The 26,249-nt window shown below is 40.4% G+C and overlaps 1 protein-coding gene across 4 annotated transcripts in view; it reads right to left on the bottom strand.

Moving 5' to 3' along the window:
* The window catches only part of FGD4 (FYVE, RhoGEF and PH domain containing 4), a 269,124-nt gene that overhangs the window by 133,025 nt on the left and 109,850 nt on the right, over positions 1 to 26,249 (bottom strand). The window contains exon 1 of one of the 4 annotated variants that reach the window (XM_030939322.1): positions 25,868 to 26,151. The exons of the other annotated variants lie outside the window; for them this stretch is intronic. The gene's annotated coding sequence lies outside the window, so the exon portion shown is untranslated. Of the gene's footprint in view, positions 1 to 25,867; positions 26,152 to 26,249 lie in introns of those variants that run through there. 4 annotated transcript variants of the gene reach the window in all.

Below are 26,249 nucleotides of genomic sequence, written 5' to 3'. Positions count from 1 at the left end.
TGGCACACACTCGTAATCTCAGCATTTTGGGAGGCCGAGGCAGGCAGATTGCCTGAGGTCAGGAGTTTGAGACCAGCCTGGTCAACATGGTGAAACTTCGTCTCTACTAAAAATACAAAAAGTAAGCCAGGCATGGTGGTGCGCACCTGTAATCCCAGGTACTCAGGAGGCTTGAGTCAGGAGAATTGCTTGAAACTGGGAGGCAGAGGTTACAGTGAGCTGAGATTACGCCACTGCACTCCAGCCTGGGTGACAAAGCGAGACTCTGTCTCAAAAAAAAAAAAAAAAAGTGTAAGCAAGGATGTGCGTAGGTTATATGCAAACACTATGCCATTTTATATAAGAGACTTGTGCAAGCACAGATTTCGATATGAGGGTTGTGGTCCTGGAACCAATCCCCCAACCCACACACGCTCAGTGACAACTTAGTACTGTTAAGAAGAAATCTTACCAGCCCAGCTCAGTGGCTCACGCCTGTAATCCCAGCACTCTGGGAGGCTGAAGCGGAAGGATCGGTTGAGTCCAGGAGTTTGAGACCAGGCTGGACAATATGGTGAAACCCTGTCTCTACTAAAAAAGAAAAACAAAAATCAGCCAGGTGTGCTTAAATCCCAGCTACTTGGGAGGCTGAGGCAGAGGTTGCAGTAACCTGAGATCACACCACTGAACTCCAGCCTGGGTGACAGAGCAAGATTGCCACCAAAAAAAAAAGGAAAAAGAAAAAGGAAATTTTATCTGTGATGTCATCCTCCCTTGATCCTCTTCCACCAAAAAATACATAATACTAGAGAATAAAAACATTATACTAATATAAATTAGGAAATTGATCCCTAAACCCCAATTTACAATCTCTCTGATCTTATCTATAAGGATTTCAGTTGGTAATATTTCCTCTTTCAGCATTTTCCCTCACCGTGGTCGACTTACTACATTAAAATACTAAGATAGGCTGGGTGCAGTGGCTTACACCTGTTAATCCCAGCACTTTGGGAGGACGAGGCGGGTGTATCATGAGGTCAGGAGATCGAGACCATCCTGGTCAACTCGGTGAAACCCCACCTCTACTAAAAATACAACAATTAGCTGGGCGTGGTGGCACAACTGTAGTCCTAGCTACTCAGGAGGCTGAAGCAGGGAAATCACTTGAATCTAGGAGGCGAAGTCTGCAGTGAGCTGAGATCGTGCCACTGCATTCTAGCCTGGTGACAGGGTGAGATTCCGTCTCAAAAAAGAAAGAAGGGGAAAAAAAAAACAAAACTAAGATAACCATGACACAGATGATGACTTCCAACAAGATACCATGTTAAGGATTAGGATTTTATTGTTATACTTGAGATGTCTGGGGCTGGGTGCAGTAGCTCATGCCTGTAATTCCAGCACTTTGGGAGGCCGAGGCAGGCGGATCACTTGAGGTCAGGAGCTCGAGACCAGTCTCACCAACATGGTGAAACGCTGCCTCTACTAAAAATACAAAAATTAGCTGGGCATGGTGACAGATGCCTGTAGTCCCAGCTACTCGGGAGGCTGAGGCAGGAGAATTGCTTGAACCAAGGAGGCGGAGGTTGCAGTGAGCCGAGATTGCACCACTGTACTTCAGCCTGGGCGACAGAGTGAGACTCTATCTCAAAAAAAAAAAAAAAAAAAAAAGAGAAAGATGCCTGGCCAGGCTCTGGGAAGAAACCGATACTGGATGTGTGTGGTGCCCCTGGTCAAGTGGGGGCAGGACTGCAAAGGGAGCTCACCATCCTCGTTCACTGCTCCTGTCAGCATTCCATAGGCTAGGCTTCCTGTCAGACACCCTTCAACGTATATGTATCGATCAGCCTGACATTAAACACTGCATAATATTCCATGGTTTAGTTCTATTGTAATTCATTTAATTTAATTAACAAACATAATTTTATTACTTTTTTAAAAGAGCACCCTAGTAAATTTCTCTATATTTGCACAAATTTTTTTTGGATAGATTACTAGATGTGGACTTGACAGCTCAATGGTGTATGAATTTTAAATTTTGGTACCTTACTGAAAACTTTACCTTGCAAGGGATGATATCAATATATATCCTCTCTGCCCTTTACCATTAATCTACACTAGATTATTAATTTTAAAAATCTTTACTCTTAGTTGACAGAGTATGGATAAGTAAATTTATAGTATATTTATGTGATGTAATACTGTATCTGAGTTAAATGAACTACAGCTACACATCAACATAGGCCATTCTCACAAACAATGTGGAATGAATAAAGTACACAGAATAAAGCACAATTCCAGTTGTATATAGTATGCAGTTTTAAAATATTCCAAAATGTTGTTATAGACACATAACCATATGTGGTGTGATGTTATGACTTTTGTCCACAGTTCTGGTTCATAACTCTCACAGCCTTGTTATGAGGCTGGGGTACTTTACACCTCAGAAAATAATCTCTCTTTGCCCTCCTTGCACCCGCACAAGGCAGGACTCTAATCTGATTGTTGGGTCACAAAACCCTCATTCTGGAGAGGGAGAAAAGCAAAGGTACACTAGACAACAATTTCAGGATGGCAGATACCTCTGGTGGGGAGGCACAGTAGAAAAAGGAAGAACACAGGGGCTTCAAAGGTATTGGTAACATCCTAATTCTTAAAGTCTGTTTTGCTCTTGTTCTTTAAACAATCTTTAGAGATATATACATACACACACAACTTATTATGCATAAAATATTTCATACTAAACAACAGCACTTCATTGTTTAAATTTTGTATTTTCCTAATCAACAATTTCTATGTTTATAAATATTTATTAGCCATTTTTCTAAAAAAACTTCTGTAATCTCTGCGCTCTTTTTTGTTTATTTGTTTGTTTTTTTAAACAGAGTCTCACTCTGTCACCCAGGTGGATCACAGTGGTATGATCACAGCTCACTGCAGCCTTGACCTCCCATGCTCAAGCAATCCTCCCACCTCAGCCTCTTAAGTAGCTGAGACTACAGGCACGTGTCACCATGCCCAGCTAATTTTTCATGTTTCTGTACAGACAGAGTCTCCCTATGTTGTCCAGGATAGTCTCAAACTCCTAAGCTTAAGCAGTCCTCCCATCTTGGCCTCCCAAAGTGCTGGGATTGCAGGCATGAGCCACCGTGCCCGGCCACATATTTTTTTGTTTGTTTAACTGAATTATAGCTGTCTTTGAAGGAGTTCATATCACAAATATTTTCTCCAAATCTGTTGTCTCTTATCAAATTTTGCTTTTATACTAATTCCAGGTAATTTATCTTTTTTTTTTTTTAAGACAGTTTCCCTCTGTCGCCCATGCTGGAGTGCAGTGGTGCAATCTCAGTTCACTGCACCCTCTGCCTCATGGATTCAAGCAATTCTCCTGCCTCAGCCTCCCAAGTAGCTGGGACTGCAGGCGCCTGCCACCACGCCCAGCTAATTTTTTGTATTTTTAGCAGAGATGGGGTTTCATCGTGTTGGCCAGGATGGTCTCGATCTCCTGACCTCGTGATCCGCCTGCCTCAGCCTCCCAAAGTGCTGGGATTACAGGCATGAACCACCACGTCCGGCCAATTTATCTTACTTCTAAGAACAAACATGGTGTTTAATTATAATCATTATTATTTTTACTATTAATTTCTTTGGATTCCAGTAGATCAATGCCAGGTGGCTATTCATACCGGAAGAACTATGTATTTTCTTTTTTTTTTTTTTTTTGAGATGGAGTCTCGCTCTGTCGCCCAGGCTGGAGTGCAGTGGCGAGATCTCAGCTCATTGCAAGCTCCACCTCCCGGGTTCACGCCATTCTCCAGCCTCAGCCTCCCAAGTAGCCGGGACTACAGGTGCCCGCCACAACACCCGGCTAATTTTGTTTTTGTATTTTTAGTAGAGACAGGGTTTCACCGTGTTAGCCAGGATGGTCTCGATCTCCTGACCTCGTGATCTGCCCACCTTGGCCTCCCAAAGTGCTGGGATTACAGGCATGAGCCACCGCACCCGGCCCAGAGCTATGTATTTTCTGAATGTGAATCATTCACTTAAATGCAACCAGATACAAGTTTATTTCTCTTCTCTGCCTCATCCCTCCTTATCAGTCCCTCAGCTTCATCCACCTGCAAACAGTAAATGCTTTGTGTAGCATTTAGAGTCCTTTAACCACATCTCTTTCATCCATACCTACCATGACACAGTCCTCTGTCCACCAGTTCTAATTCTAAGGTTATCATGTATTGCTAGCTTAAAACTACTACATTAATTGAATGAGTACAGAGTTTCAGTTGGGAAGGAGGAAAAAGTTCTAAAGATGGATGGTGGTGGTAGCTGGACTACAACATAAATGTATTTAATGCCACAGAACCACACAGTTAAAAATATTCAAAATAGTAAATGTCATACATATTTTATCACACTTTCAAAAATTGCAAACATTCTCTGCCATAAATTTATGCTCCCCAACCTCAGCAGCCTCTCCTTGCATCCCAACTTGTATGCTCATGCTTAGTCAACTCTATGATAGACACTCCACTGCTTGCACTATTCCTCTGTGTTCTCTTTTTTCACTCTCTGCTCTGAGGAAGTGAGCCAGGAGGGGGTTTACAGTTACTCCACTATGCAGAAGGTTCCCTTTTCAGTTCATGCTCTCCTTCCTAAATGTCTAGATAACTACCTCCTTCACTGAAGAAGGGAAGCTTGAACTTTACATTGAAGGATAAGTAGGATTTCATTAGGCATTATAAGGAGGGAAAGGATATTATTTCAGGCTTTGTAGAAAGGAAATTGGCGGCAGACTTGCAGACTTCACTGTGGTTTACAGAAGTGTTCATCAGTGCCTGCCAAAAGCCTCAGTGGCTGCATACTGCACTTAGAACGCAATCTTAATTTCACAGAAAGCCTGAAGGCTCTACCCCTCATCTCTTGCCACTTTGCTTTCAAAATATGGCTCCTAAACCATGCTCCCTCTATCAATCACCCAAGGTTTTGAGAAGGAAGTCAAGAAAAATGTTTTCATAAATTTCCACAGGAACCTATTATTTTTTCCAACTTTGAAATAACCATGCAGCTTCCAGAAAAGGCTCCTCTGAGACTTAAAGAAAATAAAATGTTGGTTCTGCCCCTGCCAGGTCAGACAAAGGATAAAGTACAGCCAGTTACTTGCTACTAACTTCAGAGAAAAGAAGGAAGGCTTTCATTTCTCTTTTTTTTTTTTTTTTTTTTTTTGAGATGGAGTCTCACTCTATCACCCAGGCTGGAGTGCAGTGGCGCGATCTTGGCTCACTGCAGGCTCCACCTCCCAGGTTCACGCCATTCTCCTGCCTCAGCCTCCCGAGTAGCTGGGACTACAGGCACCCACCACCATGCCTGGTTAATTTTCTTGTATTTTTAGTAGAGACAGGGTTTCACCGTGTTAGCCAGGATGGTCTCCATCTCCTGACCTCATGATCCACCCGCCTCGGCCTCCCCAAGTGCTAGGATTACAGGCGTGAGCCACGCGCCTGGCCCATTTCTCTATTTTTTGATGAGCTGCCTGATCCAAATTTCTTCTAATTATTGTCCTCCTTCCCCCAAGACCCTAATGCACAGCTTCCTGGGTAACAGCAGTGATTTGGGCCTTTTGTGTTGGACCAAATATTCTTAAAGGCCAAATTCAGAATGTAGAAAGAAAAGATACCCTAAATATAACGAGGATCTTCCTGTCTTTTGCAAATCATCCCCTCTACGTATCCACCCCCACCCACCACAGATAATGATAATCTTACACATGCAGTTTCTTTTTTAATATAATCTCAGAACTTTCTTTTTTAATACAATCTCAGAAGTATATTACAGTAATAAAATTCCAAGGAAAAAAGAGAATATTAGTAGATCCAAATTTAGTCAGCTTTTAAATATCTTCATAAGTTACTGAATTTGTGGTAGGAAATAAGGTCAAAGATAAAAAAGGAACTAATTTTTAAAAAAATAGCTCATTTCCATCATATGCACTTTTAAATGGGTACTAAATAAATTACACATTTATTTATTTGGAATTTTCTAATTATTATTCTGGCAATCTATATATTGTCAACTTTAGTAATCATGTTGAAACAGTTCTTCAGTACTATGCTAAGGATTATAAAATATCTACATAGGCTTTAAGACACAACAGTTCATTAGTAGTGGAACTTAAGATAAATAATCTTGTAAACAGTTCACTGTTCAGGGAGTATGGCTTATCTTCATCTTCTGCACGGGATAGCAGAGGCAAATGTTATTTGCCACAAATGGGTAAGGATTCGAGTTTAAAACAGTAGAAATTAGAGTAAACTATGGCAAAATAGAAAACAATATTTTTTAAAGTAAATGCTAAAACTCAAAAACATTTAAAATCCCTTCTAAAGATGTTGTATTTGTTTATTTACAAAGAATTACTGAGCCCCTAATTGGGACTCAATATACTATATGGGACACATTGTTAGGGACTTGGGAATTTTTTATAAAGTCCTGCCCATCACTTCAGTCACACCAGCTTTTTCACTTCCTGTGACCTTAAGGTCTCTACATATGAATAAGTATAATTATTCCCTGTGGGTTTCCTTTGAATACTTCCACACAAATGTAATTAAATATTCAGGCAATGTCCTTTTTTTATTTTTTGAGACGGAGTCTCACTCTGTCCCAGGCTGGAGTGCAGTGGCACGATCTTGGCTCACTGCAACCTCCGATTCCCTGGTTCAAGGGATTCTCCTGCCTCAGCCTCACGAGTAGCTGGAATTACAGGCATGCCAGCTAATTTCTGTATTTTAAGTAGAGACAGGGTTTTGCCATGTTGGCCAGGCTGGTCTCAATCTCTTGATCTCGTGATCCGCTCGCCTCGGACTCCCAAAGTACTGGGATTACAGGCATGAGCCACCGCGCCTGGCCTGCAATGTCCTTTTTTAGCATGTCTTCCCTACCATGTCCAAAGCTTCTACAGGACAGGGACCGTGTCTGTCCTGTTCATTATTATGGGTCCCATGCACATTGTTTCAAACACTTTACACAATCTCATTAAATAGTTCCATCTCGAGGAACCAAAGGGAGAGCAGACAAGCAAAATAGTAATCGACGAGTTTGGCTGAGGCTCTGTGACTGCTGGAGCTCCAGAGCAGAGGGTAAGAGAAGGCTTTCTAGAATACTTTATCTCTAAACTTTTTGAGGGCACATCCCTATCAGAATAAAACCTGGGCATGGACCCCCTAGTATGTATATCCACACACAGTGTAGGTGTGAGTTAAATACAAGCATTCCTGCATTAAGATACACACTTTAAAACACAAAAATAGGCTGGGCGTGGTGGCTCACGCCTGTAATCCCAGCACTTTGGGAAGCCGAGGCAGGCGGATCATGAGGTCAGGATATCCAGACAATCCTGGCTAACACAGTGAAACCCCATCTCTACTAAAAATACAAAAAATTAGCCGGTGTGGTGGCGGGCGCCTGTAGTCCCAGCTACTTGGGAGGCTGAGGCAGGAGAATGGCATGCAACTGGGAGGCAGAGTTTGCAGTGAGCCAAGATCACACCACTGCACTCCAGCCTGGGTGACAGAGCGAGACTCCATCTCAAAAAAAAAAAAAAACCCCACAATAGAACTTAAAATAGGGCAAGGTAAAGGTAAAAATATTATTGTTAAGAGAACAATGTGACTGAATCTGCTTGTTTTTTAAAAATCTTTTAAGGTAAATGCTAAAACTCGAAAACATTTAAAATCTCTTTAAAGCTGTTGTATTTGTTTATTTAAAAAGAAATTTTAGTTTTAAGCAGAGGCATGGTCTTGCTGTGTTGCCTAGGCTGGTCTCGAACTCCTGGCCTCAAGTGATCCTCCTGCCTCAGCCTCCCAAATTGCTGGGAGTTACAGGTGTGAGCCAGTGTACCTGGCCAAAGACTTTAAAAGATAGTTAAAAAGATCTGTATGTAAGTTTGAGTATACTTGCAGAAAAAAGCTTTTTTAAAAATAAGATTTTAAAAATAAAAGATACATCCATTGTAGTGATAAAATTACACAATAATGGAACATTTCCAATCATTTCAGAAATACTCTGTCTATAGTGTACTTTTCTGCTGCTCCTGATTGCAGTTACTTTCTAACTCATTCAAATGTTACCTGTACCTCAAAGGGACAGACTGTGTTTTCCAAATATATCTGCTAAGTAAGAACCTGCTAAAATATTTACTGACAGACACTTGTCTTCACATGAAAGTTAGCAAATGGGCACATGGCGGGGGTAGGGGGCAGGGTTTTTTTTTTTTTTTTTTTTTTTTTTTCTGAGATGGAGTTTTGCTCTTGTTGCCCAGGCTGAAGTGAATGGCATGATCTCGGGCTCATTGCAACCTCTGCCTCGCAGGTTCAAGCGATTCTCCTGCCTCAGCCTCCCGACTAGCTGGGATTACAGGCATGCACCACCACACCCGGCTAATTTTTGTATTTTCAGTAGAGACGAATTTCTCCATGTTGGTCAGGCTGGTCTCGACCTCCCAACATCAGGTGATCTGCCTGCCTCAGCCTCCCAAAGTGCTGAGATTACAGGCATGAGCCACCGTGCCCGGCCCTTTTTTTTTTTTTTTTTTTTTTTTGTAAAGAAAAAGATGCAATATCTTTAGTCACATCTTGTTTAAGTATCGTGCCATTAATTTTTTTTTTTTTTTTTTTTTTTTTTTTTTTTTGAGACGGAGTCTCGCTCTGTCGCCCGGGCTGGAGTGCAGTGGCCGGATCTCAGCTCACTGCAAGCTCCGCCTCCCGGGGTTACCGCCATTCTCCTGCCTCAGCCTCCCAGTAGCTGGGACTACAGGCGCCCGCCACCTCGCCCGGCTAGTTTTTTGTATTTTTTAGTAGAGACGGGGTTTCACAGTGTTAGCCAGGATGGTCTCGATCTCCTGACCTCGTGATCCGCCCGCCTCGGCCTCCCAAAGTGCTGGGATTACAGGCTTGAGCCACCGCGCCCGGCCTCGTGCCATTAATTAACTTATGTTTGTGGTCACTTATTACCAAGTATTGCCAGAATTCCACTATCTAAAATGCCATGGACACAAAAACAGACAAGTGAGCTTGCATTGTCCACTCTCTCTCCTCAGAATTCCACACATATACCATATAGATTAGATGTATCTGACACATAGATGGAAAAAAAGTACCAGAAAAAGAATAAAAATATTAGGAATGCTAGGGCTGGTTTGTTGTTGTTGTTTTTTGAGACGGAGTTTCACTCTTGTTGCCCAGATTGGAGTGCAATAGCGCTATCTTGGCTCACCACAACCTCCGCCTACCGGTTCAAGCGATTCTCCTGCCTCAACCTCCCAAGTAGCTGAGATTACAGGCATGTGCCACCACGCCCGGCTAATTTTGTATTTTTAGTAGAGACGGGGTTTTTCTGTGTTGGTCAGGCTGGTTTTGAACTCCAAGGTCTAGTATGTGCTTCCTGCTCTCCAAGCGTTCATCTTTTGCACACTGTAGGGCACACCACCCTTCATAGAACATTGCTCCATAGAAGGCATTTCCTAGAATGTAAGCAGTAGTCATGTTCCTAGACAGATAGTCTTTCACAAGAATCTCGTACATGTCATCTACACATGTCAATCCTGAAGTTAGTCCTAAAACTTAGTAAGTCATAAAGCTGACATAAATATGCTATAGCACCAATGTGAAAACTATGATGATGGCAGAAAGTAGGCGGAATAAACAGTAAATGTTACATGCAAAAAAACACTAACGATATTGGAGGCTGGGTGGCGGGGAATCTCCAAAACGATTTCAAGTTGAATTTTTCCAAAACTTTTTTTTTTTTGAGACAGGGTCTCATTCTGTCACCCAGACTGGAGTGCAGCGGCACGGTCTTGGCTCAGTGCAGCCTCAACTTCTCAGGCTCAAGTGATCCTCCCATCTTAGCCTCCCAAGTAGCTGGGACTACAGGCACATGCCATCATGCGAAGCTAATTTTTTTGTAGAGACAGGGTTTCATCTTGTTGCCCAGGCTGGTCTCAAACTCCTGGGCTCAAGCGATCCTCCTGCCTTGGCCTCTCAAAATTCTAGGATTACAGGAGCAAGCAGCCGTGCCTGGCATATCTTCTACACATCAGTCTAGATACGAAGACTACCTAATCCTGTAGTTTGATTCTGGGACATCAACTATGATACTGAAAATTTCATTAAACTAAGGATGCCATTAAATTCTAACGTAAAAGTAATGATAATTTAATAAGGATATATGTGTAAAAAAATTAATCTCCATATAATAAAGACACAATTTTTTTTTAGACTTCAACCAGAAAAAAATGACTTTAAATTATAAAATCCAGTGCTGAAGACATCATTATCTCAAGCACTCACAGTAGCAGGTAAATTGAAACAGCAATTGAGAAGGCAGCATGGCAATACCTATTTCACACCAGAAAACTGTGTATCGTCCACCTGTGACGCTTGGGCAAGCTATTCTAACCAAAGAGCTCTATGCATAAAGATGAATGTAATGCCATTTAAAACAGAGAACAATTAGAATTAACCTAACAGTTTAACAAAACTATTTTTATAATTATGCTCTGGCACCCAAAATAAGCTCAGCACAAAGCACGAAGAAGGCACACAAATATTTGCTGATTTGAATGTGTTAATAAAGAAGCTTTACTAAGCATCTAGGAACTTTTTGGGTACCCACTAACTACGTTAGACCTGAAATTGCCCGATTTAAATTATGGTCATTTCCAGATCTACTACAGTATCACAGAGTGATATTCCCAATATTATGTCTTAGGTATATATTCATTAGATAAAATTACCATCTTAAATCAAAGTACCAAGTTTCCCATTCTTTTCCTCATTTAAATAATGAATTAAACTTTTGGTACCTTCATAGATCAGTGGCATTTTACCAGAAAATAATTTTTATTCTTTTTTTTTTTTGAGACGGAGTCTCGCTCTGTTGCCCAGGTTGGAGTGCAGTGCTGCAATCTCAGCTCACTGCAGACTCCGCCTCCTAGGTTCATGCCATTCTCCTGCCTCAGCCTCCTGAGTAGGTGGGACTACAGGTGCCCACCACCACGCCTGGCTAATTTTTTGTATTTCTAGTAGAGATGGGGGTTTCACTGTGTTAGCCAGGATGGTCTCGATCTCCTGACCTCATGATCTGCCCATCTCAGTCTCCCAAAGTGCTGGGATTACAGGCGTGAGCCACCACGCCTGGCCAATTTTTACTCTTATCATTTACAAACAATTCACCTAATAACTACCCTGGGATTTTACCACATAAGCCACCATACCTGACTGAGATATTTATTCTGTTAAAATAAAACTTTATTCTATGTTAAATGTGAGAGTTTACGCCAAAAGTGCCAAGAGACTGCTTCATCATTTCATACTTTTTGCATAGAGCTCTTTGGTTAGGATAGCTTGCCCAAGCGTCACAAGTGGACGATACACAGTTTTCTGGTGTGAAATAGGTATTGCCATGCTGCCTTCTCAATTGCTGTTTCAATTTACCTGCTACTGTGAGTGCTTGAGATAATGATGTCTTCAGCACTGGATTTTATAATTTAAAGTCATTTTTTTCTGGTTGAAGTCTAAAAAAAAATTGTGTCTTTATTATATGGAGATTAATTTTTTTACACATATATCCTTATTAAATTATCATTACTTTTACGTTAGAATTTAATGGCATCCTTAGTTTAATGAAATTTTCAGTATCATAGTTGATGTCCCAGAATCAAACTACATTTTACAGTTTACATATGCATCAATGTAAGCATATATGTTTACAACAGATAACTTCTGTCAGTGTCACCATTACCATTATTCCTATTAATCGAGATGCTGTCTAAAAGTCCATGGATACTCAAAGTAAATAGGAAATACTGATGATACTAACCACAACTCAAAAAGGGAAGTTAGGCCAGGCATGGTGGCTCATGCCTGTAATCCCAGCACTGTGGGAGGCTGAGATAAGAGGATCACTTAGGCCCAGGAGTTCAAGACCAGCCTGGGTAACAGAGTGGAACTCCCTCCCTACAAAAAAAAAATTAAAAAATTAGCCAGGCATGGTGGCGTGTACCTGGAGCAATCCTCCTGCCTCAGCAGGCTGACCAGGTGACGGCTGCAGTAAACTGTGATTGCGCCACTCCACTCCAGCATGGACAACGGTGAGATCCTGTCTAAAAGGCAAAAGGGAAATTAGTTCCAGTTTGCTACCTAATTCTAATCATGCCCGGCCCCCCACCCCCCGATTATTGTTATTTTTCTCCTGGCTTCTGAGAATGGCTTTGCTTTTGGCAATTTTAGTTATTACATCATGCACTAATTTGGGTTAACAGTTTGTTATTTATTAAAATCAAGTTACTGACTGAAGACTGGGTTCAACTTCTTCAATATGATTGTCACGTTTGTTTAAAGCTTATTTGCCTGCCCTTTAAAAAGGTGTATTGCATTCAGAACCACAGTTTTCAATTTATCCTATCTTCCTCTGTGGGATTTTGGTCCATATTCATCCCTGATCATTTTTATATTCAAAAGACACAAGTACCTACATATACCTGCAAAAATAGTTTCCATCTGCCCATGTCTCTTTTATTACTTATGTAAAAGGAAGTACAGGCAATTCATAATTAATTCAAGAGGAAACAAGGAAATGAAGTTGTTTGAAGTGGCACAGCATGTGCAATGCTCAATGTCAGTGCAGATATCTGAAAAGAACAGGAGGGACAGGCAGGAAAGCAGATTTTCAAACCAAAACAAATATGTATTTTAAAATAAGACTTTGGTTTCATTTAAAAAGATTATTGTTGATTGTAACTCAGCCCCACTGTCTATGATACTTTTCAAATTCCTTAGTGAGTCTCAAACACTTTAAGAAGTCGGCTTAAGACTCATTCTTTTCCTCATTGCTTCCATTAGGTGCTTTATCTAGCACATTCTATGTGCTGGGCTTTGTGCAATCATCTGGGAGCACAACGATGACCAGCACAAAAACCCATGACCTTCAACAGCACCCAATCTAATCAGAGAAATCTGGACAAGAATGGAGCAAGAACCATAAGATTTGAGCAGGAGCTGTGAAATTTTTACTGGAGTGGGGCCCTTTCCAGAAGCAGGGACAGTGGAACTGGAGCGAGGTGGTATCGTCCCTGTTCTAATGCCATGGTGTGGTGCCACTCCTTATCTTCCCATTGTTGAAATGGGATTGCTAATTTTAATAAGTTCCTTTAAAGTTTTCCTTTAGCCTTAGTTCTGTTCAATATAAATGTTAGTATAGGTTCTGTGCTGAGCCAAAAGCTGGGGATATAAGGTGAGTAAAATAGTTCTTGGGGCTGGAAGTGGTGACTTAAGCCTTTAATCCCAACACTTTGGGAGGCTGAGGCGGGCAGACGGCTTGAGTCCAGGATATCAAGATCAGCCTGGGCAACATGGCGAAAACCACATATCTACAAAAAATTAGCTAGGCATTTAGCAATATGAAATTTATTTTTAGTTAAGGTATGTATTCCTTTTAAACAAATGGATAGTACACTTTCCCAACAATGCTTAGTAAACAATCTGCAATTCGGGCTGTTGATTTGAGATGTTAACTTTATCTTACACTGAATTTTTATAAATACATAAAATACATCCTTTAATAAAATACATCCTTCTGTTAAAAAAAAAATTAGCTAGGCATGATGGTGTACACTTGTAGTCCCGGCTACACAAGAGGCTGAGGCAGGAGGATTGCTTAAGCCCAGAAGTTCGAGGCTGCAGTGAGCCACAATCATGCCACCGCACTCCAGCCCAAGAGACAGAGTAAGAACCTGTCTCAAAACAAAAAGAAACAGTTTCCTGGCCTTAGAAACACAATCTATTTGGGGAGAGAGACAAGACAAGAGCCAACTCGTTAATGACAGATAAAAATTATGAGCGCTTCAAGAGCTCAGAGAAGACTAACGTGGCTGAGGGAAAAGGTTTATTGGAAAAGTGGTATTATAGTTAAGAAGCCCAATTAACACTGAACCACTTCTTACATTCATACATAACCACTTCATACATTCAACCACTTCACACATAAGAAAACCAACATCTTATGGCCATTTCTTGCCTCAACATTCACACTGTTTCTGTATTGTATAACTGAAATGTCTATCACTAAACAAACTACTTGACTGACTGGATAACATGAATATATATCCATTAGTTTTTCCAAGTTATATTGTGAGCTCAAAAGATCCCTGTTTTATTCTCTGTTTTCACCGCACAGGAAGGGTACAGTCACCTGTTGATAGGCAACAATTAATTTTAAACGGTAAAGAGTTGTAGAATTTGAAATGTGATGTATGAAGAGAAAATGGGAGTTTGTTTTGAAATATTGATTTCTTTTTATTGTTACACTTTACGTTTTCATAAAATGGAAGCTAATACTGTTTATCAGACATGAATATATTGGATTTCTATGGCATTTATTTGCAAAATTGTAAAGAATACAAATTTCTTTTTTTTTTTTTTTTGAGACAGAGTCTCACTCCATCGCCCAGGCTGGAGTGCAGTGGTGCGATCTCGGCTCACTGCAAGCTCCACCTCCCAGGTTCATGCCATTCTCCTGCCTCAGCCTCCCGAGTAGCTGGGACTACAGGTGCCAGCCACCACACCCGGCTAATTTTTTGTATTTTTAGTAGAGACGGGGTTTCATCATGTTAGCCAGGATGGTCTCGATCTCCTGACCTCGTGATCCGCCCGTCTTGGCCTCCCAAAGTGCTGGGATTACAGGCGTGAGCCACCGCGCCCGGCCAAGAATACAAATTTCATACATACATTTAAACCAGTTATTATAAACCGGTGATGAGGAATTTACTAGAGTTCCTGAGTCAAACATAGGATCCAAGTCTGCTTCCCCCACATTATTCCTTATATTAGCCAATGATGCATCATCTAGTCAGCTATCCAAGCTGGAAACTTCAGAGCTGTTCTTGACACTTTCCACTCCTTTACCCCATCTACACATCCAATTAATCCTATAAATTTCTCAATTCCTTCTCTCTTCTACATCCTTGTGCCAGTCTTAACTCAGAGGACTCATCATCTTTCTCCTGTACCATCTGCTCCTCATCAAAATGCCAAGGCTCCTGCACCTTGCAACCTTAGCCCCTCCTCCGCAGTTCTATCAGAGTCATATTCCCAAAATGTATAAAGAACCATGTTGCCTGGCAGCTTAAAACTCTCAGAGAGCTCCCTCCACTGCTTACTGGATCATGTCCCACACCTAACTTACAGCTTAGACTAACATAATCTGGTGCCATGTATCTTACAGATTCCAACCTTTCCACTCCTACACCTAATTCCAATACTCTAGTTAAACTAATTTCTTGTATTCTAAACAAATACGATGCTTTCACAGTTTTCAAGCTTTTATGTGTACTGTTCCCTTGATATGAAATGCCCTTCACCATGTAGGAGATCTTACTTCCTCCTAAAATCTCCGAGGTGATGTATTTCTGATTCTCTGGCCTGGCCATGAGTCCTCCCTTCTCTCTGCGCAATTACAGCACTTTGCATGTACCTTTGTACAGTATTATGACCTTGCATCATACATTGTAGTTTCTAAAGTAAGCTTACTGAAAGCAAGACTGTATCTTTATTGGCCCAGCAAAGCTTTGGACATAAACCCTTAAATGCTTAAATGAATGTCCAGGTTGCCTGGATAAGCATATAAATCTACCTAACTTGGATGTGAGGAGACTCCATCTAATCTGTTCACCACTAGAAATTTTATGCAGATACCATGCCCTTCCCTCTTTCTGCCAAGGTTTACAAACAATAAAAAGCCTTTCTGAAAGGTATTATGCCTCTGAGTAATTAAGAGAAATAGCTCTGGATGGTTGAGAATACAGGCTCTTCACCTCCATGTGGCCAAAATAACTTAATTTTTCCTACTGTTAAAACATATATGCTCTCTAGGAGAGAAAGAGGTGGGCCCTGGAGCAGCCTGTCTCCAATCAACTGTGCATTTCAGGCAGGCAAGCTATTGGATTTACTGGCTGTTCACCTACCTGGGTCCTTCCAAGAGATGAAACCACTACCCTGACAATTTTCTGCGACAAGGGGACGGTGACAAAACCTGATAAGGACTTGGCATGTGAGTCCCAAGTGATGGAGCACCAGAAACCGAAGACTGAGACTAAATGAGCTCAGAGTCATGAACAAGCACTCTACTTCTTTTTTTTTTTTTTTTTTTTTTTTTTTTTTTTTGAGACAGAGTCTTACTCTGTCCCCCAGGCTGGGGTGCAACGGCATGATATTAGCTCACTGCAATCTCTGTCTCCCAGGTTCAAGCGATTCTCCTGCCTCAGCCTCCCGAGTAGCTGGGATTACAGGCTCGTGCCACCACATCCAGCTAATTTTTTATTTTTAGTAGAGGCAGAGTTTCACCATGTTGGCCAGGCTGGTCTCAAACTCCTAACCTCAGATGATCCACCAGCCTCGGCCTCCCAAAGTGCTGGGATTACAGGCGAGAGCCACTGCGCCCGGCCACAAGCACTGTACTTCTTCCATCCCTCAAGTTGGCTACAACTTTCAGTTTAGGATCACTCACCAGAATTTGTTCAGAATTTGAGAAGCATCACAGAAAAGACTTCCATGTACACAATCATAAAAAAGAATAATTCAAAGAAAAGCAATATTAATGATTTTATAGTAATAATTTTACATCTGTTCCATGTTTTTTTAAATAGGGGGAACAATCAGCTTCACACGAAATGCTAAGTTGAGTTTCGGTTCTAAAATCAGCTTACTCTTCATGGAAATTCATCTTCTGAGATTAGACAAGATCAAATGCATTCAGGGTGGTATGGTTGTAGATGGACTTTTTCTAATGAAAAGAAAAAATACACCTTTAATACTGCTTTACTTAAAAAAATGATCACATAACATACAGTAAGACTAAAAGTTCTCGGTTTCTTTATAGTTCTGTGCAGTTTCAAAGAATTTTAATGTGTGAGCTAAATAAGTAGATTGATTTTTATAGCACAGCTGTTAATGTACTATTAATGCCATCATTTAACATAACCACCAAAACATAAAAATCACACCAATCAGGCCGGGCACGGTGGTTCACGCCTGTAATCCCAGCACTTTGGGAGGCCGAGGCGGGCAGATCACGAGGTCAGGAGATCGAGACCACCTGGCTAACATGGTGAAATCCCATCTCTACTAAAAAAAATACAAAAATTAGCCGGGCGAGGTGGCAGGCGCCTGTAGTCCCAAGCTGAGGTAGGAGAATTGCTTGAACCTGGGAGGCTGAGCTTGTAGTGAGCCGAGATGACACCACTGCACTCCAGCCTGGGCAACAGAGTGAGACTCTGTCCTAAAAAAAACAACAACAACAACAAAAAACTCACACAGATGGCCCTAAAGCTTTTCTTCCCAGAATATAATTAAGCCCACAAACACACAGATTTACCATGGTTGCTTCCCTTTGCTCTCTTGTTCAATCTAAGTTTTACACCACTTCATGCTCATCTCACTAGAGAGTGAACAAGGAGAATAAATGCCTCTGCCATTTGGCAAGCAATTTGGTTACTATCCCTCATCCATAACTGGCTGAATCCTAACTCTGCCTTAGCACCAATTACTACCTAAGCCTTAAAATAACTTCCCTCTTATAATCTAGTCCCTGCCTATCACCCTCTTCAAGATCTGGCTCAATCCTCCTGCTTAATTCTACAGACTCTGATGACTTCTATATAATTTCACATCTCTTTCATAAAAGGTACTCAGCTTGTATTATTACAGTATCTTCCCCTAACACTTGAGCACTTTAAAAATAATCTTTCCAAAGTAAATTCTACATTCCCAACAGAACACTGGGGTTGAATACTTTTGAAGTCATTTATTTCCACATACCTGATAGATGAATCTTCTCTACAATATATCTTACAAAGTGTCTGTCTAATTTATATTTAAATACCACCAGTGATAGGAAAATAGTTCTCGAACAGGACATTCCATGTGTAAAACAGTCTAATTACTAGGAAATTCATCCTTAAGTTCTTACTATACAATCTATAACACAAATTAAATACTAGCCTGCATTGGTTACTATTACTTACAACAGGTTTATCGTCCCTACTAGATTATAATGTCTTTTTTGAGCATTTTATATTAGTTCACTTTTTTATTATAGTAAAATTCCTATAAGGTCATTGTTCATTATTTAAAATCTACAAAAAACTTGTAAAGAACAAAACAAAAGTGATCCTAAAATCTAGAAATAACTAGTGTTATTACTAGAATTTCTAGTAATTCCCTCTAGTATTTTATTGTTATATAAAAAGCATAACATAGCATATACATTATATACATTTAACATTTTGTCATGAGCATTTTCCCACATTTTGTGAAGATGTTTTAGTAGTTGTATAACTTACAATCCAATGAATGTATAGTAATTTATTTAGCTATTTTCCTATTGTTGAACATGTTACTAGCTTCCCACTTCTTCCCATTCCCACTAAAACACCTGATGTGATGTGATAAATCATTCACTGAATCACTCAGCAACTTACTAGTGGTTGATTTCTAAAATTGGAATTATGAGAGTGAAAAACATTTTTAGAGCTATTGATAAGGTAGTAGTTGTATTCTACTTGCTTATTACAGGCCAAGTGACTCCTATGTTCCATGGCCACAGCTGACTAGCAAAGGTAATCAATGACCAAAACTTAGCCCATTGGAGTCTCTCCAGGGTATCTGTAGTTAGAACTGTGTGTTTCTATTGAGCACTGGAAAGGATGTAATCTGAGATTAGAGGTGGCCACATTTTCTGCCATTCACAGAGGGATCCTAAGAGGCCAGTGCAAACAGCATGAGGCACACAGGCAGAGTAGTGGGGTTGAGAGGTCACACACCCAGAGGGACTGAGATGTAGCTGTCCAGGGTCCAGCTTCTTGAGAGGCGTGGAGGAATTTATTGCCCCTGGGTTCCATGAGACACGTTTGTGTTGTTTCTATACATCCTCTTTTCTCTTAAATTACAGGGGGATTCTATTTCTTGCAACCATGTGTTCTCTGATTAAGATAAAATGTATTTACCAAATTGTTTTCCAAAAAACTCCATCAGTTTACAGTGTCATCTGAAGTATACAAGGGTGCCAATCCAAAATATAAGCATTTGGAAAAATTCTGCCGATATAAGCATGAATATTTTGTGTATTTCTTTGCTTACAAGTTGTATATAATTTTTTTCATGTATTAGTCAATGGTGTCTTCTTCCTCCGTTTATGTTCTTTGACATTGACTAACCCTGAGGACTTCTTAAAGACATTTCTCATTAATTCTCTTTTCATCTCTTTAGAGTCTTATTTCTGTACTCTCGCTGCTACTGTGGTAGTTATGTTTCCTATATTATTATTTTGCCTAGGTTAATGGAATGGCTAACTCACAAAAAAAAGAGGATAAAAGTTAAGAACATAGAATTGAGGCCAGAACAGATCGAGGTATTTTTCCTGGTTCATCATTTAATGTTGGTGAACTTGGAAATCCTAGGTACTATACCTCCTAACAACATTTGTACTTTTTCAATGAGGATAAATCTCTTATCTCAAATATTAGTTAACCATTAGATGGATGAATATACTTTGCAGCCTCTGACATATAGAAAACACCAACAGTTGGTATATATTGCAATTAGAGTAGTTGCATCTAAACTTGCTCAAAGTGAACTATATACACTTTGCAGACACAGAAAACAGCTGTGTATGATAGTGTGTGCACATGCACCCAAACGCAGGTGCAATAGTTTAACTTGTTCAGGCAATCTGACCCAATGCTCATGTGCCTTGTAGTGGGAGTAAGACAGACAGAAATCATGAACCTGCTGCTCCTGCAATTCCTCTTGGTTCACATGAGTCACTTGGTGACTCTCCAAGTGTGAGGTCTCAGCACACTGAGCTAAATTCTAGGACTCTATTTCATACAGCATGACCTCTAAATGCAAGCAAAGTAATTATTATATCTCATGCTCAACCCAAGAAGCAGCAATCTTCTAATGCTAAAAAAACACACATACAGTCTTGGACTTAAGAAGAAGAGAGTTGATCTACAAACCTATGCCTTCCTAAGGGATTTTTCAAGAGCTTTTTTGACTTCATCCAAGTTCCACTTTCTGTGCTGACTTCAGAATCTAAATACCAAAAATAAGATATGACAACTATATTGTGGTGGTGATAATAAAAGAAAAAGTCTACGTGCTGTGGATGAAAAAGATAAAGAAGAGAATTCCGGCGTCCTTGGAGATTGTTCCCTCCCATGTTTCCATCATTTAAACTGTCAGTTATCTTTTTCAGACTATAAAACTGAAGATCTATTCCCAATGTTTTAAAACTATTCAAACATTCCTCATTCTTTACAGGATACAGTAAAAACTTCTGTGCAAGGCAGTATCTCCACTTGCATATCCTGCCCTGCCTTAGCCCAAAGACTGCACTTCCTGGCCCATCATATCTCCTTGCTTTAGCATCCTCAGATCAGAATTCCCAGCTGCACCTCACGTGCACAGCCGAGGAACCCGTCCCCTTTGTACCTTTCATCCCTCCTCTGCTATGTCAATCACACTGAATGCAAATGATACTCTTAGCTGAGCACTGTGTGAGTGCAGAGCATGTCTTGGTCCTGCTCTTCACCCAGAATCTAGCAAGGGCAGAGTGAACACCAAGAAAGAATTTGCTGAATACATAAATCTGCGGGCTGATAGTCCTACCAAGCTTTCACTGCCAAGAGTAGCAAATATTTCAACATTCAGGCATTATTACTGATGCCCCTAAGAGAACATCACAGTAATCCCCATCATTGTCAGAACAACTTGAATTTTTGAACATAACCTCCTTAATACCCAGGATAACCTCACAAGTTCTAACAAATGGGGAAGATGGGGTTTAAGGAAGTTAAGTGACTGGCCTAGAGACATCCAGGTAGCTAGTATGAGAGACCAGCCTAGCCCCAGGTCTGCTCAACTTTAAAACTGCTGCTCTTAACCACTGGTATATGCTTTCCTGTGCTCTCCCAATAAACTGTGACTTTGAAAAAGAACACACACTCGGGATTAAGTCCTGAAAGAGAAGTAAAGATAACATGCAGTGTGGCTTTGTAGCACTCACTTAACATGATTGTTATACCATCCTGATGACTGGCTTTCCTCTATTTCTACCTCCATAAATTGAGGATAACAGCAACACGCTTTCACTGCACCAGATTACACGTGGCTGGTTCCTTATCATTTGCGTCTCAGCTTATATGGGACTGCCCTAGATAAACATCTGCTGGCTACCCAATCTAAAGTTTGCCACCCTCAACTCCCTCTTTAACACAGCCCGTTTTGTCATCACATACTTGCCACTATTTGAAATTAATTTGTTTACTTATCTCTTTACTTTTGTATTATGTCTCTTCCCACTACTAGGTAAATTTCACTAACATCTTGCCCATTGGGCTTCATGCCATATCCTCCACATCTGCAATAGGAATGGCATAGAGTAAACGTGCAAGAAATATTTGATGAATGAATGCAATGTTAATACTGAAGACAGTGAATGTCTCCTTAGGGGGTAGGGTGGTCCTGAGCAAGGAGGTGCCTGTGGGTTGGTGCAGGGAGCAGAGGAAAGGCCGATTAAGTACACAAGTGTGGGTCGTATACCTGCGGGAAAGGTCCACAGGAAAGTTGTACTAACCCACAACAGGAATGCTATATGCTGCCCAGCTGACAGATATGTCCTAGAGTGGACCATAGTCGGTCCTCAGGCTCCTCCCTCCCCTACCTGCTCTGGGATCCACAATGACTGGGCAGCACTCTGATCATTTTACTTCACATATAGATAGGGCTAGAAGGGAGAATGCCTGCAAGCTGAGAAACGTAAGTGTCCAATTGGCTTGGCAGTTATGTTTTGTAAAAGCTTGGTATGTATAATGACAAACTGTTTCTTATGACTTTGATTACGGAGAAAATCATCTTTCAAAGGTGTATTCCACCTAGGCACACTGAACATTTCATCTGTGGAATCTGAGAGTAACACCCCAATGTTGTGCTCCTCTTAAGGACAACAATGTAGGATGTTAAGCTGATCTTGCCCTAAGTGTTTGCATTCAACATGCAATACCCAACATTAGCTGTTTCTGTAACTCACAGGTTTCCTGACCTTGGAAAAGCTACTTAATCTTTATGGGCTCCAGGTTCTTCTCTAAAATGAGGGCATTAAAAAGCAGACAATCCTGTTTAGATTGGCACCCTTAAATTATGTGAAAATAAACATCTAGTGATGTATAACAGGGATCTAAAAACATCCCAGAGATTCAGTCTGTTTGCCTTATGGGAACATACTACATCTCATAATTTCATTAATCTGAGTTTACGATGAGTAAATTGGTAAAAATAAAAAAAGAATACAGGATTTAGGCAGACAAGGAAGGAAGGAACTATTACTTACACAGGAAGTCAGTAATTCAACAGGTTTGTTACAAAAGAACAATTAGTCATACAGAGTGGCGGTTATTTGTAAAACATGGAACTTTTCTAAGAATAAGGTATGCTAGGCACCCTCATGTAACTCCATCAAGCTATTTCTGGGGTTAAAGTGCCAGCAACTGAGCAAGAAAAGGTTAAGTGCCATACAGAAGCTGTTTCAACAATCTACGTCAACCTGCATAGACGCACTCATTGCCAATTTATGGAAAGTTTGCCTTTTTAGTTTACAGAAGCTCAAGAGCAGTTAAAAAAACAGAAGACGACGACAACTCAGAAGAAACAGCTGCCGATACTCAAATCAACTGGCACACATATAGAGAAAAATCCTGCCAAATGAAACCAGCTTTGAGCTATAGCTTTTGTGTAAGTTCACATCGTTTACACGCATGCTTTCCAGGCTCCCCATCCTGTAAATGTATATTTAACGCAGCAATGCAAAATTGTGCTGATGCATACAATTAACTCATTCCAAGCATTTCTTGCACCCATGGTAATGTGGCATTGTGGGAGACAGCAAAAGGGCAATTTTCAGTACATCTATTTCTTAAAATTATGAAAAATGCGAACAGATTGAATCCCAAGGACGTGTGAACATAGCAGCATTAGCAATGACAGCATCTGCAGGTGCTCCTCCACTTCAGATCCCTCGTATTCCATCATCTCAGACAGCTCTAGGGCCAAATGGACCACAATGGTCAAAAATACTTTACTTCAAAAAATGGATTATAAATCTGTACCTCAAAAGCAAAGAAACTGAAGGACTCAATTTAGGCTAGGCAGAATGAATGTGTCCACAAAACATAGTATGAAAAACTAAGAAATTTAATCGCCATTAATTAGGTGTAGAGTTTACATGTCTGAATTTGTTATGTCAGGCAACATTCCAGCATAATGTGTCAAAGGAGCAGAAAGCTTTGATTGTATGTGCTGAACTAATGCTGGCTGATTTGCTGCCTACTCAACGTTCATGGATTTGAATCATTCTAAGTACTCTGTTCAAAGTTTCATATTGTCATCTACACAATCCTTTTACATGAAATAACCAAATAAGGTTAGTTTTACATATTTACAAGCATAAATATAAACTCATCACTTAGTAAGGTCTTAAGTTATATCGAAGAATTGAAAATCATCAAGCCCTCAGACAGTTGGAAAAGTTGGAAGAAAGCACAGACACCTCGGAAATCTAGCAACTCTCTTCACCCCCACAAGTAAGGATGGTGAGAATCAGAAAGCAGTGCTTCACAGTGGATCTGCGAATTCAGTACATTCTAAATCCTAAATTCCTTACTGTAAGAAGTTGTGTGCACGGTGGCAGGTCTCACTGCTGACAGTGTTGTGAGTGGAAGTTGACATCTCACCAGGTCCTTCATGTGCAGGACAGTCATATGACAGTGCACTCCTGTCCCATAGGTACCCTGGTTGGGATCACAGATGTTCTAGGGACTGTCCCTGCTGCCCACTCTTCACCTATTTTTGTAAAGGGTTACCCTCAAGAACCACTAAGTTTCTTGTTAGTGGTGGATTGGACAAAGCTTTTTAAAAACATTTTGAAAAACCTGTGGTTTTATTACTTGTTACTCTGGAAACTTGGTCAATGTAACATGCTCACACATGAAAATATATACATGCCTGCCAATACTCAAAAGGCTGAGATATTGTCTAACATTAACATCCAATTAAAAACACAATCTTAAAACTTTACCTCAATAACAAAAAGAAAAGAGCAAGTAAATTCACCAACACTAGGAACTTGAGAAGTGCACAGATTTATCTAGCGTACCTCAATTGCTCTAGGTAACTACATCCCAAGCACCCAGATGCCACACACTTCAGACCTATTCACTCACAGCCTTTTTCTGGATTCTCAGATAATGGTAATTAAAGCAACATGAATACGTAATCATACATGAGACTTTCAAATTACCTAATTTCCTCCCAAGCCTTATATTGCTTATGAAAGGCTGACATTTATGGGTGAAAAAAAAGTATCCCAATACTATTACATTGGCTTGAAAATTTTTAGATTATGCTAAGGAAATTTTGAGGCAGACATGTATCTACTATTATTAAAACATGCTTCTTAGAGCTAGTATGTAGCTAAACTAATTTTGTACATTAAGAAAAAAACTTTTTAAAAGTAGTAATAATGATGTATAAACACCAGTAAGCACAAAAGAGGGTAACAATTTTAAAGTCAACTACAATTAACACCAATAACTCGCAACTGTCTGGCCTAAAAACCTGTTCTTGAAGTAAGAACATGAGTCCTTGACTAATATGAGGTTATCTAATTTTATATTATCATTTTAAAAAGAAAATGAAACAATTAGGGCCTATTAGCAATAACCTTTTCTAACTCTCTGGGCAGCCACTGACATGAATGCCCAAGATGACAGCAGCACCGCACAATTAGAAAGGCTGAACCTGCATGAGCCAAGCCTTTCCTTGCACCCTTTCCTCTATGAAGTAAAAATGGCAGACCCAGTTAGACTCATAGAGCACTGGCCCTATGGTTTCAATGATTAAAAAAAAAAAAAACTTACACAAAAGAAGTATCCAGAAATATAGACAGCACTCTTTTTGTTTTTTCACATTTATATTTTAGGGAACAGTTTTGGGGAAGGGGATACAATGCTGCCTTACAAAGGACATAGAAGTCCCTTGTTTGAGCTACCAACCTCTTAGCCACACAGAAAAATGTCAGTCATCCGTTTGTTAGGACCCAAATCTCCTTCTACTGCTCACAATATGCAACACACATTTTAAGGGGCTGTCGAAATAGAAAAACAAAGGAAGCCCTTGAAATAGAAGCTGATCTTCCTCGTCTTGCCCTCCCTTTACCACGGTGCCTGCATGCATGCCTTAAAGCACTGCCACATTGTTTCCACATGCTCAGGCCCTTGAAACTTGTGCCAAAGCATTGCAAAATAAAACTGCATAAACATCACATTTCAAAACATCAGCTAGTAATGGTAGGTCAGTCATGTGGGCCAGAATAATCATTAATTAAATCATAACCTACAAACGTCCCTGACCTGAGTTATTTTTTCAAATAATAAGAACAGGCATTGAACACGCTGGGGCTATGGGCGTATTTCAGAAAGATACCAGTGTAATTCATTCTGAAAAACCATTAAAAATGACTGTCCTTTTGCCACTTTCAGGAGTCATAAAACAATTTCACAAGCAGAAAACAGTTTAAAAGATTAATTTTTTTTCATTTTTTCCAAAATCAACATGTAATTGCACAGGCATTATTGAACTGCATAAAATCAATACAAGAGAGGTGTATAACGCTGGAGGTTTCTTTAAAAAGAGCTTAGAGCTCACTTTCCTTGGACCACATGGAGATAATGCCCTCACACAAATGTACTACAAACTGGATACATATTACTAGGGTTACTTACCTTATAAAAGCTGAATTTATTCCTCTTGGCCAGAAGTCACAAATGGCTGAAGTAAAACTCCCTTCATTTGTTCTTCCAGCGAGCCAAAGCAAGCCTCCCATTAACCCGGTCCATTGCAGATAATCTCACCCAGCACAGGCTCCCCTGCTTTCCCCAGTTCCCAGCCCAGCAAGGATAATCACATTCCGGTGGGGAGTGAGCAGATGGTGGATTCCATGGTAACCAGCCCTCCTAAGGCGATTGGTAGAAGTGTGTGACTACTGCTTATTGGGTAACAATCGCTGTCTTTGTGCTCCAGCCTTGCAAATCCTAAAGGAAGGAACATATATAGCCACTCACATGCGCAGGGCTTGCCTAGCAGGTGTTTGGCTATTTAAACAAG

This window comes from Rhinopithecus roxellana, chromosome 10 (assembly GCF_007565055.1).
Source record: "Rhinopithecus roxellana isolate Shanxi Qingling chromosome 10, ASM756505v1, whole genome shotgun sequence".
NCBI lineage: Eukaryota > Metazoa > Chordata > Mammalia > Primates > Cercopithecidae > Rhinopithecus > Rhinopithecus roxellana.
This window is presented reverse-complemented; position numbering and strand designations above follow the sequence as displayed.